Genomic DNA, 17,366 nt, shown 5'->3' on the forward strand with positions numbered 1-17,366 from the left:
TCTGGAGACATTAGAGGGTAGAAACGGTTCTGAGTTTTCACCCTATAGCAGAGTTCAGTGGGGTCACTCCGTTTGTCAGACACGGGGGGTCGATTTTTAATTGTTTGGCTCTTGGGGAGGGCAGAGCCTCGTCACAATCCCTTAGGCATTTGCCTTGGCCCATCGTTATGAGTCTTTTGAAATAGCAGTGCTTAAAAGATAATAAAAGGTAGTAGAAATAGAAATACAACTGGATGTGAGCTGGCGGAAAACCAGTAAGTCGAAGGCTGCTTCCAAGGCTGCCGGAGAATGCAATTATCTGCTCATTAAAGCTGATTTACGATGCAGGCTTTACAGTTATCAGCAATGTGAACTCCTGGCATGGGCTCCAACACCCTGATACAATCTTCAGCAAAAACTTGAAAGGCTGGGAGCCACAGCACAAATTTTAGGGAGGATTCGAAATGAACTCCGGCAAATGCGTCTTACCTCGTTGCCATCTTGAAAAAACCCCATCCATATATTTGAGGGCTTTGTTTGAAGGAAACTCAGAGCGTTGTAATTAGCCTGAAATAGTTTTAGATAACCTCAAGGAGTTTTGAATGGCTTCAGCGGGATTTCAAAGGGGCTTTAGAAGAGCCTCAAAGGTAGGGAGGATGTTTAAAATGCCATCCGGCGACTCCCGGAGTCATTATCTGCCTGGGATATAAACTTGTTTTCCGGGAGTGTGTCTTTTTTCCGTATTATTTTTTTTAAAGCTCCTACTCACTCTGCTGAGGCTCACAGGAGACTTGCTTCAGGTGCAATCTTCTTTTTCTCCTGCAAACCAGGACTAATTGGAGGGTAATTGTCCTTGCAAGCCGCTCCCAGTGTTGGGGTGTGGGTGTGAGCTCCACACGCAGATCATCTGATACCTGGTTCCCGTCCCGAAATGGAAGGCGGGGAGCAGGAGACACTGAGTGCAAAGCATTTTTAATGCCCTCTGATACAGTATCTTAGAAAGAAAAATTTGGATCTAATTTACAGATATGTGCTGGATTAATGGGACAAGATAACCTACTAAATGAATCGGCCACTGAGTGATAACGTTTTGATTTGGAGAGAACTGAGGTATGATGGGGGAGGGGAGCCTTTACCCTTTCTTAATGTATTATGTTTGCTGCTTTGATGATTTGGCAGACCTCCTCCCAAATATTAATGGATTGATAAATGGCAGGATAAGATAATATTTATGGATTACTATAAAAACAGGACTGTGCAAGAATATTGTTTTGATGGAAAGCTTTGATCTTTCACTGAACTGAAATTAAGACTATGCCTTTTGAAGATCTACCACAGCTCTGGCAGGACACCAGATCGTTCAAGGATGGATGGGAAAGTTTAGTTGGAGACTTTCCTAGGGCTCTGGTGGGACGCCAGTCTTTTTTTTTTAGTCTTCGACAAACAAAGATGGTATGTGTGACGCAGTGAAAATTAGCCCCTGAAAGCAGAGCAGTGTGAGCCAGAGAAGCTGTATTTGAAGGATTACAACAGGAAAAATGAAGAAACAAAAGGGAAATAACAACAACAATCTTTATTACGGCCCAGAGACCCAACTAATCATTACAAATCAATACACAGTTCGTACAGCCTACCTCCAGGTTAATCAAGCATTTTGTTTAGAATATATGGCTCATTTGTTCTTGCAACCACCGATGAAAACTTTGCCACTGCTAACGTTCTCGCTTTTGTCCGGTCTTCCAGTAGGAACCTGACATAGTGATCCTCTGATATTCCCGGGAAAGGTACCAGCAAGGGTAGTATCAGTTCAGCCCTGGCCTGCTCATATTTTGCACAATGCAACAAAATATGATTTATGGAATCGATGTCTTGAGCACACGAGCAAAGTCTGTCCTGGTAGGGAACTCCTCTCAACCTGCCATCCAACACTGCAGAAGGAAAGACGTTTAGTCTGGCTTTGGTGAAAAGCCTTCGGTAGTTAGGTACTATCAGGTTTTTGATGTAAGATGTTAACTTAAAGACATACCCATATTGAACTCCTGCTGCCAGCGGACTACAGACTGCGTGTGATCGAGATCGCAAGTCACTGTGTGCATTGTCCCATAATCTTTGCTTTAAAACCTTTTGGGCGCCTTCATAACCCAGGTAATACAGTTCGGAGGGAGACAGGCCAATAGAGGTGGCTTTTTTAGCCATGGTTTTCTGCCATTTGCTGACAAATTCCTCATTGGTCAGATGTTGGTACAGACCCTTCCCTAGATTAAACACTGAAATCCTGAGCCAATGTTTTAGGGCAGCTCACCACGCTTTAGTTGAAATTGGGCATTCACCAGCTTCTAACAGAAGTACGGAGTTGGGGATGCAGTTAGGTACCTGCAGCAGAGATCGTATAAATTTTGCCTGAAAGCCATCTAGCTTTGGCAGGTCCCCATTATGCCAGACATTTTAGATTTTTCATAATTAATGAATAAACCATTTCCAGAACAGTAATCAGAAAATTTCCTCAACAGATAATTCAAACCCGGTCTGGAACGTGAGATGATGGCTGCGTCATCAGCATATAACAACAGAGGGGTCCTTCTCATTCCTGTTTTTGGAATGTGTCCATCTGGGTCCATTAAGTTCTCTTCTAGGTCGTTTAAGAATAGACAAAACAATGTGGGGGCCAAAATACAACCCTGTCTCACCCCCCCCCCCTAGTCATCTCGATGCTGTTCGATAGCTGTCCCTGTCGACCACATCGGACTTGCAGTTTGGTTCCATTGTACAGGGCTTTTATGAGAAAGAGAAGTCGTTTGTCCTGCAAAATCAGACTTAATTTGGACCATAGCTGGGATTTGGGGATGGAGTCAAATGCTGATTTCAGATCCATAAAGGTCACGAAGAGTTTACCCTGTAGAGGCCTGGTACACTTCTCAGCTAGGAAGGACAGCATTAGACAGTGGTCTGTTGTTGAATGGTTCTCACGAAAAGCTGCCTGGGCTTCAGATAGTATATTATGTTCATTTAGAAAAGTTGTCAGTTTGCTACTGAGGAAATGGGCATACAACTTTCCAATTATTGAGAGCAGGCTAATTGGCCTATAATTGGAAGGTACATTTGGGTGGCCTCTCTTAAAAGATTGGAACTACTATAGCATGTTTCCAGCTATATGGTACCTTACCCGAGTTATTTACTACCGTAAAAAGTGCTGCCAGAAGCGGAGCCCACCAGTGCTGGTTTGATGTAATCAACTCTGCTGGGATAAAGTCTTTCCCCGGAGCCTTTCCACTCTTCAGATTCCCAATTAATGTATGGACTTCCTCCACAGTAACCGGCCTCCAATTAGGGAGCAGTGGCAATTCTGCCCTGTCATCCTCCTGTTAACTGGAAGGGAGGTTTGGATTTTCCATAAATATATTTCTGAAGTGATTCTCCCAAACCTGAGCTGGAATGACACAGCTGGGGGCTGAGGAACTATTTTTCATTGAGTCGGAGACCAGTTGCCAAAAGAGTTTAGTTTCATTGTTTAGTGAGGCATTCAATAGCAGGGACCAGGAATTTTGTTCGGACTGCCTTTTTTTTGAGGCCAAAAGGGCTTTATACTCTTTTTTGATTTTGAAATAAGCTGGAGGTAAGTAGTTTAATCCAGCGTTTCTATAGGCCAAATAAGCGTTCCTTAAGGCTTCCTTCTTTGTGCGGCACTCTTGGTCAAACCAACTGCGCCCTTTTGCAGTGCGTGGCTTGCTGGCTGAGTTTATGTTAACCGAAACCACATCCTGCAAGGACTCAATGAGATTTTCGTAAGCCGTCAGGGAGGAGTCTATTGATAGATTGTTTATTATAATTTATCTTAACTTAATTGCAGTTTGTGAATTCAATCTATTCTCAACTGCAATTGCTATCTCAGGTGTCCATTTTTTCCTACGCAATGCTGGATAATTTGCTTTATCTATGACCTCATGTTCTATGTGAGAGCGCTGAATTGAATTTTGGCCAGTAGTGGAGATGATTAGAGGTAGGTGGTCGCTTTCAGACCTATTATCTATGGTGAATTTTTTTTAAAAAGATATTTATTGAAAGTTTTTAAAATATAGCAAAAAATGAAAAATAAACATACAAAATAACATACAAAATAAAAAACAATTAAAAACACACATTAATTTTCAATAACATAACTTCCGTACACTTATTTCCTCATACCTCCTCACACCTCCCCTCCCTGTATTCCAGTTCAATTTGTTAGTTCAGCAAATCCTTACCATTAAACTTTTACCCATTTGTGAATCTTTTTTTCATGTCTCCTAAAGCATTACAGCTGGAAACCACTTAGTTTCTATCCAACATCCTTCTAACATTCATTAATTTTACAATATTTCTTTAAATAGTCTTTAAATTTCTCCCAGTCTTCTTTCACTGACTCTTCTCCCTGGTCTTGGATTCTGCCAGTCATTTCAGCCAATTCCATGTAGTCGATCACCTTCATCTGCCATTCTTCCAGAGTGGGTAGATCTCCAATACTTTGCAATGAGTTTTCTTGCTGCTGTAGTAGCATACATAAAGTTCTGTCCTTCTTTGGCACCAGTTGGCCAACAATGCCCAGGAGAAAGGCCTCTGGTTTCTTCAGGAAGGTATACTTAAATACCTTTTTCAGTTCATTATATATCATTTCCCAGAAAGCCTTAATCCTTGGGCACGTCCACCAAAGGTGAAAGAATGTACCTTCAATTTCTTTACATTTCCAACATTTATTATCGGGCAAATGATAGATTTTTGCAAGCTTGACTGGGGTCATGTACCACCTAAATATCATTTTTATAATATTCTCTCTTAAGGCATTACATGCCGTAAACTTCATACCTGTGGTCCATAACTGTTCCCAGTCAGCAAACATAATATTATGTCCAACATCCTGTGCCCATTTAATCATGACAGATTTCACCGTTTCATCCTGAGTATTCCATTTCAACAGCAAGTTGTACATTCTTGACAAGTTCTTAGTTTTAGGTTCTAGCAGTTCTGTTTCTAATTTTGACTTTTCCACCTGGAAGCCAATTTTCTTATCTAAGTTATATGTCTCCATTATCTGATAATAATGAAGCCAATCTCTCACTTTGTTTTTTAATTTTTCAAAACTCTGCAATTTCAGTTTGTCTCCTTCTTGTTCCAAAATTTCACAGTATGTCGGCCATTTGGCCTCCATATTGAGCCGTTTCAAAGCTTTCGCTTCCATTGGTGACAACCACCTTGGGGTTTTATTTTCCAACAAGTCTTTGTATCTTATCCAGACATTAAACAACGCTTTCCTGACAAAGACTCTTCTCCCTGAAAGGGAGGGGAGTGGTTGTGGACGGGAGCCCGAGCGCCGCCCAGCAGGGGGCGTTGCCCCCTGCCTCCAGCTCACCTGGCTGGCGCTCACGCCCCCCCCGGTGGCCACCCAACCAGGTGCCGCGGAGGGGGGGTGTTCAGCAGCCTTTTGCTGCAGCGCCAGCCACTCCCTGGCCTCATTCCTCTTCGTCGTCCCGTCGCGAGTCAGCAGGAGCCCGCTGCCGTCAGAAGCCAGGGAAGTATTTGCGTTGCGTCTTTTCGGTCCCAAACGCGGCTGCAACTGGGCTGAGTGTGTGGGCGGTGTGTACGGAGCGTCTGTGTTTTCGCCTCCAAGTTGGTTTTGCGTGTGTGTTCCCCATGATTATTCCCTGGACTCTGCAGTGGCAATTTGAGCGCTCACGCTTTTTTCACCCGTTTGCTGCCCCCCTTGTCGGTTTAGATTGTAAATTAATTCTACTTGAGCATATTTGACCTCCTTTCCTGCCCGGGCTACAGCCCACGTGGTCGATACCTTTGAGCCGCCGCCGGCCGCTTTCTGCCAGCCCACCAGCTGATGGGCGCATTTTGCTTATCCCACTTGCTTCTGCTCCTAAACCCTGCGGTTGCTTTGTTATATTTTTTTAAAGAAGTTTTTATTAGATTTTACAAAATATAGAAAAAATGCAAAGACAGGAGCAAGAAAAAAAATAGAAACACAATTACATACTACAAAATACAACAACACACACATTAAACACAAAAGATACAAAATACATACAGTGGTGCCCCGCAAGACGAATGCCTCGCAAGACAAAAAACTCACTAGACGAAAGGTTTTTTCATTCGCGATTTGCCTCGCAAGACGAATTCCCCTATGGTCTTGCTTCGCAAGACGAAAACGTCTTGCGACTTTGTTAAACCGTTTAAACCGTGCTTCGCAAGAAGAAAAATTCGCTAGACAGCAAAAATTGCGGAACGAATTAATTTCGTCTTGCGGGGCACCACTGTACGTTAAAAACTAATAACAAAAAGAAAAGCACATATAAGAAAAAACACAAAAATTCCTTCTTTCTTAATTTTAGATCTTAAATTCACATATTCTCCTGACTTCCTCGCGTCCCCCGTTCTTGTATCCCTTTTCAAAATTAGTTCAGCAAATTCATAGCCCATTAATTTACCTATTGTTGGTTTAAATTTAAATTTTGTCTTGTTGCTAGAACCCCCACAAATTCATTTCAATGTCATCAACATTCAGAAATTTTACAATGTTTCTGCAAATAGATTTTAAATTTTCCCCAATCTTCTTCCACTTGCTCTTCTCCCTGGTCTCGGATTCTGCCAGTCATCTCCGCCATCTCCATGTAGTCAATTAATTGCATCTGCCAGTCTTCCACGGTGGGTAAATCTTCTGTCTTCCAATGTTTTGCAATAAGGATTCTTGCTGCTGCTGTAGCGTACATAAAGAAAGTTCTATCCTTCTTTAACACCGATTGGTCGACTATGCCCAGGAGGAAGGCCTCTGGTTTCTTCGGAAAGGTATATTTAAATACCCTTTTCAGTTCATTATATATCATTTCCCAGAAAGCCTTAATCCTTGGGCACGTCCACCAAAGGTGAAAGAAAGTACCTTCAATTTCTTTACACTTCCAACATTTATTATCGGGCAAATGATATATCTTTGCAAGCTTGACTGGGGTCATGTACCACCTATACATCATTTTCATAATATTCTCTCTGAAGGCATTACATGCCGTAAATTTAATCCCGGTGGTTCGCAACTTCTCCCAGTCAGCGAACATAATGTTATGGCCTATGTCTTGTGCCCATTTTATCATTGCCGATTTTACTGTTTCTTCCTCAGTATTCCTTTTCAACAGCAGATTATACATTCTCGAAAGTGTCTTTACATTGGGTTCTAACAATTCTGTTTCTAGCTTTGATTTTTCCACCTGGAAACCTATTTTTTTGTCCAAGTTATAAACCTCTCTTATTTGAAAATAATGTAGCCAGTCTCACACCTTCTCCTTAAGCTTGTCATAACTCTGCAATTTCAGTTTGTCACCTTCCTGTTCTAGAATTTCCCAGTATTTTGGCCATTTAGCCTCCATGTTCAGTTTTTTCAAAGCTTTCGCTTCCATAGGTGATAGCCACCTTGGTGTTTTACTCTCTAGAAAATCTTTATACCTTATCCAGACATTAAACAGTGATTTCCTGACAATATGGTTTCTGAATGCCTTATGTGCTTTAACCTTGCCATACCAAAGATATGCATGCCACCCAAATATATTGTCATACCCTTCAAGGTCCAACACATCCGTGTTCTCAAGAAGCAGCCATTCCTTCAGCCAGCAAAAAGCTGCTGACTCATAATAAAGTTTTAAGTCTGGCAGGGCAAACCCCCCTCTGTCTTTAGCATCTGTTAGAATTTTAAATTTTATTCTGGGCTTTTTGCCCTGCCAGACAAATCTGGATATATCTCTTTGCCACTTCTTGAAACAATCCATCTTATCAATGATTTGCAGTGATTGGAATAAAAATAACATCCTCGGCAATACATTCATCTTAATAACAGCAATTCGACCCAGCAAGGAAAGCTTCAAATTTGTCCAAATTTCTAAATCCTTTTTCACCTCTGACCAACATTTCTCATAATTGTCTTTAAATAAATTCACGTTCTTAGATGTCATATTCACCCCCAAGTATTTAACCTTCTTTACTAGTGTTAATTCTGTCTCCTTCTGAAAGCTCTCTCTCTCTATCGGTGTCAATTTTTTCTCCAAAACCTTAGTTTTCATTTTGTTTAGCTTAAAACCTGCCACTTGACCAAAATCCTGGATTACTTCTAATGCCCTCTTGGTGCTAGATATCGGCTCCTGTAATGTCATCACTAGATCATCTGCAAAGGCTTTAAGCTTATATTGTTTAACTCCGACCTGAATACCTTGAATCATTTGGTCCCTTCTAATCATATTTAGCAAAACCTCCAGGACCGAAATAAAAAGCTATGGGGAAATTGGGCAACCTTGTCATGTCCCTTTCTCAATTTTAAACTCTTCTGTAACCATGTTATTTACTATCAATTTAGCTTTTTGTTCAGAGTATATCGCACCTATACCGTTTTCAAAGTTCTGGCCAACCCCCATCCCATGAAGATTTTTCTTCATAAAATGTTGTCAAAGGCTTTCTCCGTGTCTACAAATATCAAAACTGCTTTTGTGTTAATGTTCACCTGCAACTTTTCTAGAATGTCAATTACATTCCTCGCATTGTCCGATAGGTGTCTTCCAGGAAGAAAGCCGGCCTGGTCTTTATGTATCACTTCTGTCAAAACTTTTTTCAATCTTCTAGCCAAACTGTCTGCAAATATTTTGTAATCCACATTAAGTAGGTGTCAGGGAACTGCCATCGGAGGAACAGGTGGTGGAAGGGCTCACGGAGGCTGGGAGAGACTCAGCAGCTGAAGCAGGAACCAGCAGGGGGAGAGGTGGGTCTCTGAGGGAAAGCGAGCAAGAGGGAGGGCTCAGGGACGACACGTCCAGCGAGAACAGTGGGGAGGTTTCTGGACCTCCCATAGGGAGACCCACTCCTCGCCGGAAACTGTCACGCCACGAGTCCAGAAGACGTGTTTCCGTTAAGGAGCTTTTATGCTGGAAGCGATTCCGAAAGCAACCACTGTCGGAATCTACAAGTGACTAGAGCAGCCATGTCTGAGGGGCTCTGTCACAGACAGAGGTTTGTGAACTTGCACAGACTCTGAGGGACTACGATTTTACGCACAAGCAGCTCATCATCCCATCACAGTAGGGATATGGGGCGGTAGTTCTTTAGTTGTGTCTTTTCCATCTCAGTTTTCGGTATAAGTGTGATGTAAGCTTCTTTCCACGTTTCCGGTGCCTTTTTCCCTTCCATAATTTCATTACAAACCTCCTTCAAAGGTTGGATTAAATAGTCTTTTAAAGTTCTGTAATACTTGGAGGTTAATCCATCAGGTCCTGGTGATTTGCCCAATTGCATATTCTGAATCGCGCCTTCCACCTCTTGTTCAGATATTTTGGAGTTCAATAAAACTTTATTTTCTTGTGAAATTTTTTGTAATCCATTTGAGTTCAGAAATTGGTCAATTTCCGACTCAATCTGCGGCCCTTGTGTGTAGAGTTGTTTAAAATATCTCTGGAAGCAGCTTCTAATCTCCTGTGGTTTCTGTATATTCTTTCCATCCACTTCAAGATTAGTGACCGTATTTTGTTTTTGTCTCTTCTTCAACTGCCATGCTAATAACTTTCCACATTTATTGGCTGATTCAAAAGTCTTTTGTCTCATCTGTTTAACTTTCCATTATCATTTTCATATACTGTACTTGATATAACTTAATTTCTCTCAAAATCTCTTGAGATTTTGGTTTAAGTCTCAATTTTTTCTCTCCTTCCCTTATTTTCTCCAGGATCTTCTCCTTTTTCTCATTTTGAGTTTTCCTTTTTATTGCATTTTGTTGTATCAAAAACCCTCTCATTACGGCTTTGCTTGCGTCCCAGATTGTTCTTTTTTCCACTGTAGTCTTCAAATTTATCTCGAAATAGTCTTTTATGGTTTTTTGGGCCTTCTTGGTAATTTCTGAATCTCTAAACAAGGCGTCGTTCATCCTCCATCTGAAGGAACCAGTCAATGTTGGTTTCATTTCCATCTTCACAGGGTTATGGTTGGAGCAAGTTTTTGGGCAGATTTCCACTTTTCGAATCTTAGGAGCCATTCCTGTAGTTATCCAGATTCAGTCAATCCTTGTCCAGGTCTTTTGGGCTTCAGAAAAGAATGTCCCCTCTTTACCTAGGGGGTTCTTAGTTCTCCAAATGTCAATTAAGTCCATATTGTCTGTCAATTCAAAGAAGGTTTTCGGTAGTCTTCCATCTTTTGTCACCACTTGTCTTTCTGATTTATCCATATTTGTCAATACCACTCCGTTCATATCACCCAGCATGATGATGTTAAAGTCCATAAAGTCCAACAATGTCTCATGCAGTTTCTTATAGAATTCTGACTTCCCCTCATTTGGTGCATATATTCCTACTATCAAAAATTTCTCACCTTGATGTTGTATTTCAATAGCCACATATCTTCCTTGGTCATCCTTAAAAACAAATTTAGGTGATAGATTTTCTTTTGCATAGATCACCATTCCTCTCTTTTTAACTTTGTCTGATGAGATAAATTCTTGTCCTAGTCTTTTGTTGATTAAAACTTTCCTGTGTGTTCTGATCACATGGGTTTCTTGCAGACATATCAAATCCAATTTTTCCTTTTTCAATAGATGAAAGATTTTTTCCCTCTTATCGGGGGAGTTCAAACCTCTAATATTCCAACTTAGCACCTGCAGAGACATTGTGGGATTATTATGCGTCTCCTCCGACTGCACCCAATTCTTGTTCTTGGTCTGTTGGTGGTAACACTTCTGGTTTATCCAGTTCCAATGGTAGCTTTGCCAGGTCCAAAACTCCTGGTTTTAATTTTGGTTCTCTTCTCTCTGCCTTTTTTTGTAAGTTCTCCTCGTGGTCCTTCAGGAATTTCACTTTATCCTCCTCAGATCTTATCTTCACCTTTTCCCCTCTATACGTGAACGACAGCCCCTGGGGAAATTCCCACCTGAAGATGACACTGCTTCTTCTTAACAAGTTCACCAGGTCTCTGTAGTTAGCTCTGAGGTCCAATAGGTGTTTTGGGATATCTTTAAAAATTTCTATTCTTGAGTCTTGAATTTCCAGCGATTTCTGATAATGTAGGCCTAATATTCTGTCTCTCTCCTCCTTTGATCTGAGTGTAATCAGACAATCCCTTACCTTATTCTTCCTGCCTTCTTTATTGCCTTTGCCAAGTCTGAAGGCTGTCAGTATCTTAAAATCCTTTTCTGAGTCCAGGCCCCAAAATTCTTCAAATTCCTGTGTGAGGAATTCACACAGTTTACCTTCTTCCAGTTCCGGTACCGCCCTGATTCTTAAATTTGCCTGTTTGTCTCTCAATTCAAATAAGGACAGTTGTGCCTTATGATCTTCTAGTTGTTTATTGATTGGTTGTAATTTTCTTTCTACCACCAGCACCTTCTCTTTAGCCTCATCGGCAATTTTCCTTGTCAATTTAGATTCCTGCAATAGGTGGTCAATCGCTTGAGTATTGGAGCTAATAGTTGTAGTGTTTAAATCAATTTTTGTCGACAGTTTTTCCAAAGCTCCAAATATTTTATCTAAAGATGCATTCAGTGTCTCTTCAGGGCCTATATTTTTTGCACCGAGCTGCCCAGTATCTTCCTTTTCAGGAGGTGCCACTACAGAATGTCTTCGTTGCTGATATCTAGTTTTTGGCCTTGTAGGCTGGGGTTTTTCCTGATCCATTACTTTGTTTTTAAAACCTCAAGGTCATTCACACAGTTCAAGCCTCTTTTTTGATGGGAAATTTTTCCAACCAGCTGTAATGGAAAAACCCCAGCTATGTCCCAGTCCTCCTCTAGGGGAGCACCTTAACAGCAATGTTACTTTCAAGTAAAAATGTTACTTTTCCGGGCAATTTTTCCAAAGGCAATCTTGCTTTTATAGCTTTCACTTTCCAGTAAAGGCAACAATTCAATATAAGGCGACAGTTTCCAACTCACATGCAGAGTATTCACAAGTAGTAACAAATGTTCATAAACGGTGCAACACTTTCTTATTGTCTCTGGCAGACCAATAGCAGGGATTAGGCAGTGGTCTTTCCCTCACTTCTTCCTTAAGCCAGAAATTCCTTTCCCCCCCCCTCACTTCAAGAGGGGGTTATTGTGTCTGACAATGAAATTTAAAGTCCTTTCCACTTCTTCAGCTCTAGCTTCAAAAGTCTTTGCTTTGATCTTATCTACAACAGCGGAAGACGGACTTCCTTTTTACATCTTCCCGCTTCAGAATCAAATTCAAAATTGCTGCGTCGATCAAAGGCAAAACAACCCTTTGAACTCCCAGTTTTAAAAGTCTTACTCACGGGTTGTATTTTTGTAATCCAAAGTTTCAAAGGAAAAAGGTCAGCGCTCTCCGGCAACAGCTGCGCGGCTTCACCCCTCGGAAGTAGCGATTGACTCTCAGCACCGCACCACCCCGTTCCTCTCCGGAACCCTTTACAGGGTCCTTTTGCAGATTAGAGAGGTGCTTTTGGTGCCCGCCGAGTCCCACGGCCGCAGGCTTCCCCTGCCTGCGGTTTTTGACAGGGTCCCCGCTTCGTCGTAGCGGCAAGACCCAGTTTCCAAGGAGCTTCTCCCTCCGAGCTAGAGGGAGACCACCATTGCCGTTGGCGCCCGTGGTTGCTTTGTTAATCCTCCCACCGGCTGCTGGTGCGTGTTGGGGGGGGGTTAAGCGATCGCGATTTGGTCAGTTGCGCAGCGCCGTTGTGTCTGCTACTACTGGTGCCCGGGAAGTGAGCGGAGCCGCTTCGCCTTCTTTACAGGCGTCCCGGGGTAGCGCTGAACCTTGGAGTTAAGCGGGTGTGGTGCTTTCTTGCCCTTCGGTTGCCTCTTGCCCTTATTGTTTGCGGGTTGTTTTTCTGACTCTTGTTTATAAGCCCCCCCCCCTTATCTGTCCTGTGGCCGGTCAAATTTGGTCGTCTTTTGTTGTTTGCTTTATTTATTTATTTATTTACGGCTATTAGCCCATAAAATATGTACAAACATAAAAGCACAGAGGCATAAGGACCAATATATTCGACACCAAAGGGTGAAACATCACGGTACTAGGGTGGGTCAATGAGCAGAGCCAAATAACAGCTTGGGGCCCAGAGAGCTCCAAGGGACGGATCACAGAAAAAAGAAAAACTGAAGACGAGGTCCGACATGCACTCTCATCGTAACTGTCCAATTAGTTTTGGTGTTGTTGTTGTTTTTTGGTTGTTTTTGTGTGTGAGATAACCGCGTTCAGGAATCTCGCCACCTGCAGAGTTACCGAAGGATCTGTATCCTGCAAAAGTAGTGCGGCGTGTGACTCAACAGGCCGGCCCACCAAGCGCAGTAAAGTAGGACCTAGGAATTTAGTCCTGGCTATGCTATGTAGGGGGCAGTTGAACATTATGTGTGGAAGAGATTCAACAGTTTCCCCGTCACACACGCATAACGGAGACACCAAACCCTTAGAAAATCTGTGGCTCAGCAGGTTCGATGGAAGGACATTGAACCTTGCACGAATAAATGCAAGTCGGTGTGGTACAGATGAAAGAGATGACATGTATGATGGAAGGCCAAGTGGTGGGGTTATTCCGTGATACCTGGGGGAGCAAACACCCCCACCCCAGGCGAGGTTGTGTTGATTTTCAATGTCTGCTAATCTTTGCTCTATAAGGCTTTTGGCTGAGCATAAGTTCATCTTTAGGGAGTCCGCTGGGGAAATTCCGATGCTCAGGAGTTTGGCATGGATTTTTCCTACCCACGGATTGACAAAGTCGTCTCGTCAGAGGCACTGAAAAAGGTAATGGTCGGGAAGCCTATGCCAGCTGGACAGCCAGTAGCCAAAGACTCGCTTCCAGATGACGGTCTCCAATGATGCAATCCTTAACTCCAGACGTATGGCTGCGTTGCTCACACACATGGGGAGTTTCAGGAGGCGACGGAGAAACTGATTCTGCAATGTCCCAAGCGATGTTAAATTGGACCCTGGGGCCCAGAGCGGGGCAGCATAACAGAGGGTGGAAACCACTTTTGCGTGGTATACCTTCAAAGCAGAAGGGATGTGGGAGGCTCCGTCGGCCGCAAAAAATTGGAGCAGAGAATAGAGTATTGTTTTCCCTTTGTTTAGTAGATACTGAATCTGTGGCTTCCAGCTTAGGTTGTAGTGAAAAAAGACTCCTAGGTATTTAAATTTGAAAACCTGTTCTAGTTGGACTCCATCTAACTTCCAGCTGTAAGTTTTCCGAGACCTGGTAAAGACCAGGACTTTAGATTTCCCATGATTAATAGTCAGATGGTTAAGTTTGCAGTAAGCCGCAAAAATCTTTAGAGCTCTGCATAGACCGACTCTAGAGTAGGAAAGGAGCGCTGCATCGTCGGCATATAGAAGCAGAGGGCAGCGAAAATCAGCTAGGCGGATGTTGGCTTGAGACTCATTCAGAAAGAGCCTCATATCACTAATAAACAAGTTAAAGAGGAGTGGGGCCAAAATGCAGCCTTGGCGCACACCTCTATTTATTGGGACCTCGTTGGATAGGTTTCCCGCCGGTGTGAGTCTCACTCTAGCTGACGACCCGTGGTGTAATTGAGTTATAAGCCATAACAGCCTTCTATCTATGCCCCATCTCTCTAATTTCTTCCATAGACAGTTTCTTGGGATACTGTCGAAGGCGGCCTTTAGGTCTATGAAAGCGACACATAGGCACCCCCGACTCGGGGCAGAATATTTTCTGGCAAGATGATACATAATTACCATATGGTCAGTGGTCGAATAATTGTTCCTAAAGCCCGCTTGCTCATGGCCAATCAAATTTGAGTCGTTTGCCCAATGGGACAGCTTAGACAGCAAAAATTTTGCATAGATTTTCCCGATGATAGACAAAAGGCTGATGTTCCGATAGTTCTCCGGGTCAGCAGGGGGACCTTTTTTATGGACTGGCACGATCACGGCCTTCTTCCATGACCTAGGGATAAGCCCTGTAGAATTAATTGCATCAAAGACTTTGGTCAAAATTTCAGCCCACCACCTCGGTTGCGCAACAATAGCCTCAGCAGGGACTAGATCCGGCCCGGGGGCTTTGCCCATTTTCAGATCTAATATCAAGTTCATTATCAGGTCTGGGTCGGTAGAGGGCCACAAAGGTAGATGGTCGGCTCGTAATTCCGTGGATGAGTTGGATTCCTCTGCCAAGGATAAATATTTACTCAAGAATTGTTCCCATGTGGGTGCAGGGATAATCGTCAGTGGGTACTTCCTTCCTCTTTTGTTTATCAAGGCCCAAAATTCCTGTGGTCGGCGGGATCTAGAGGCCGCAATCAAGGCTCGCCAACGCTTTAGATACCACTCACGTTTGGCCAGCTTTAAAGTCTGTTTATATGCTCTTTTGGCTTGTAAATAGGAGGATGGTAAAGCCTGGGCATTAGAGTTTTTATATTCATTATAGATGGAGCGAAGAAGGGATCTTGCTAGCTTGCAAGAGGTGTTAAACCAAGGGGCCCCAGCACTGCAATGCGCCACTTTCGCCTTCTGAGGAGGTGATGTAAAAAAAGTGGTGAGGTTTGTTATAAGAAGGTTAAAAAGTTTCAAAACCGAACTGGAATCTTGTAAATCAGTAGTTATTTGAGGTAGATAGGCAGTGATTTCCCTATGGAAAAAATCCTGGTATTTTTGGGCCACAGCCTCGGACCATTTGATCCCTCTTATTTTGATCGCTGATGAAGTTTCCAGAAGGACTGAGTGTTTATAGTCCTTCTGGCACCGGAACAATGACAAAGTGGTCACTATTGGGAGGTGATCACTGAAATGTTGGTTTTCGACTTGGAAGGAAAGTACACTGACGGCCAAATTTGCGGAGATCAAGAAGTAATCGATAACACTGTTAGATGCTGGTCCCAGGTGAGTGAACTCCCCCGGTATATCGGGGGGGAAGGTGCCGTTCAAGAATACTAAATTCAGGCGAATGGCCATTTGATAAAGGGTCACTCCAGCTTTGTTTACTCTGTTGTCCTTTGAAGTTCTAATTCTAGTATGTTCCAAGTCAAAGTTGTCCAAACATGGGGGAGTCCACCATTTGGACTTGGTTAGTAGGTCCCAATTTGTGGCAATTCGAGCATTAAAGTCACCCCCAATTCAGGAGTACGAGTTTGGGCATTTGGTATGACATGACAATAGGTGATTTTCAAATGATTCCCATCTCCAATCAAGATCGGGTGTTGAGCCTTCGGGGGGGAGGTAAACATTAGTAATTAGTAATGAGGACTTCCCTTCTACGATCAGTCCAGATAGAGCAAAAGGCGGGGAAGCCCGTACCAGAGTGAATTTGGTGCGAAGTTGGAGTGAGATCCCAATCAGAAGACCCCCTTTGGGGCGACCACCTTTCAAGGAAGGGGAGGCCGGAAGTGTTAGAAGATCGAAGCCGTCTATGGTAATCTCTTCCTCATCCCATGTTTCTTGGAATAGGATGATGTTAAATGAATTTATGTACTTCCTGAATTCGGGGTCTGATTTTTTGGATCTCCAACCAGCAATGTTCCAGCTAAGTATTGATAATGTCGGGTCCTTATGCTGTCCCGGTAATTGTCACTTTGGGTTGTTTAATGGGTTCTTGGGGGTAGAGCAAGGACCCATAAGGAAATCAGTAATTTTAGTTTGTGCGGATAAAGTCTTCTTCTGTGTTGATTGGATCCATGATTTGGTAACATTAACAGGCAGGAAGGGCTTTGCCGAGGAGGAAGAATTAGACAAAGTTGGTGAGGTCAGGTGCTGTTCATTAAGGTGAGTAGTAGCAAGTCTTTGATGGGCTATACTAGTAGGTCCGTCAGAGTTGTCAGTCTTAACCAGGGTAGCGCTAAGAGGTGTTCCAGCCATCACTTGTAGTTGCTGCGCAGATGGAGAAGAATTGTCACGCAGATGTATAGAAGAACGTGAACGTGGGGATGGTACATGCATAGTCATTTCCTGGTGATCTTCAGACAGGGTAGATTCTAGCTCAGGCATTGAGGCAAAGGAATCCTCAGCATCCCTATTTTGATTAGACTTAAGGTCTAAGACGGGAGTATTAAGTTTATCGACATCCTCCACGGTGGAATGGTGCTGTTGGTCAACAGGTGACTGCTGATTCGGGTCAGTAGGGGGTAACAAGGTAGCAGGTTGAGAGATTATCAAGGCATTTGATGGAGACACCTTGTGGGACGTGGAGCGCCTGCTCTCCCCACTCATCGGAATAGAGGGGTCCCCTTGTGATAGGAGTCTTTGTTTGAGTAGATCCAATCTATCGAGAATAACCTGCTGTTCTTCTGAAGGGAGTTTTCGATAAGAGAAGATAAGATTTCTCTCTTCAGGGATATTCCAATCTCCACTTGCAATTGAATCATTCCTCAACGAAGCTAGATGGGCACTTGAGAATGCAGATGGACCAGGGGGTACCCGGCTAGATGTTTT

The 17,366-nt window shown here is 43.0% G+C and overlaps 1 protein-coding gene across 1 annotated transcript in view; it reads right to left on the reverse strand.

The window, feature by feature from the left end:
• Window positions 1-17,366, reverse strand: part of LOC309523256 (centromere protein I-like) — a gene marked incomplete at its 3' end in the record, with an annotated part of 77,658 nt that overhangs the window by 41,974 nt on the left and 18,318 nt on the right. The window lies entirely within an intron of this gene.

The sequence above is a fragment of the Podarcis vaucheri genome (assembly GCF_965113315.1).
Source record: "Podarcis vaucheri genome assembly, chromosome: W".
NCBI lineage: Eukaryota > Metazoa > Chordata > Lepidosauria > Squamata > Lacertidae > Podarcis > Podarcis vaucheri.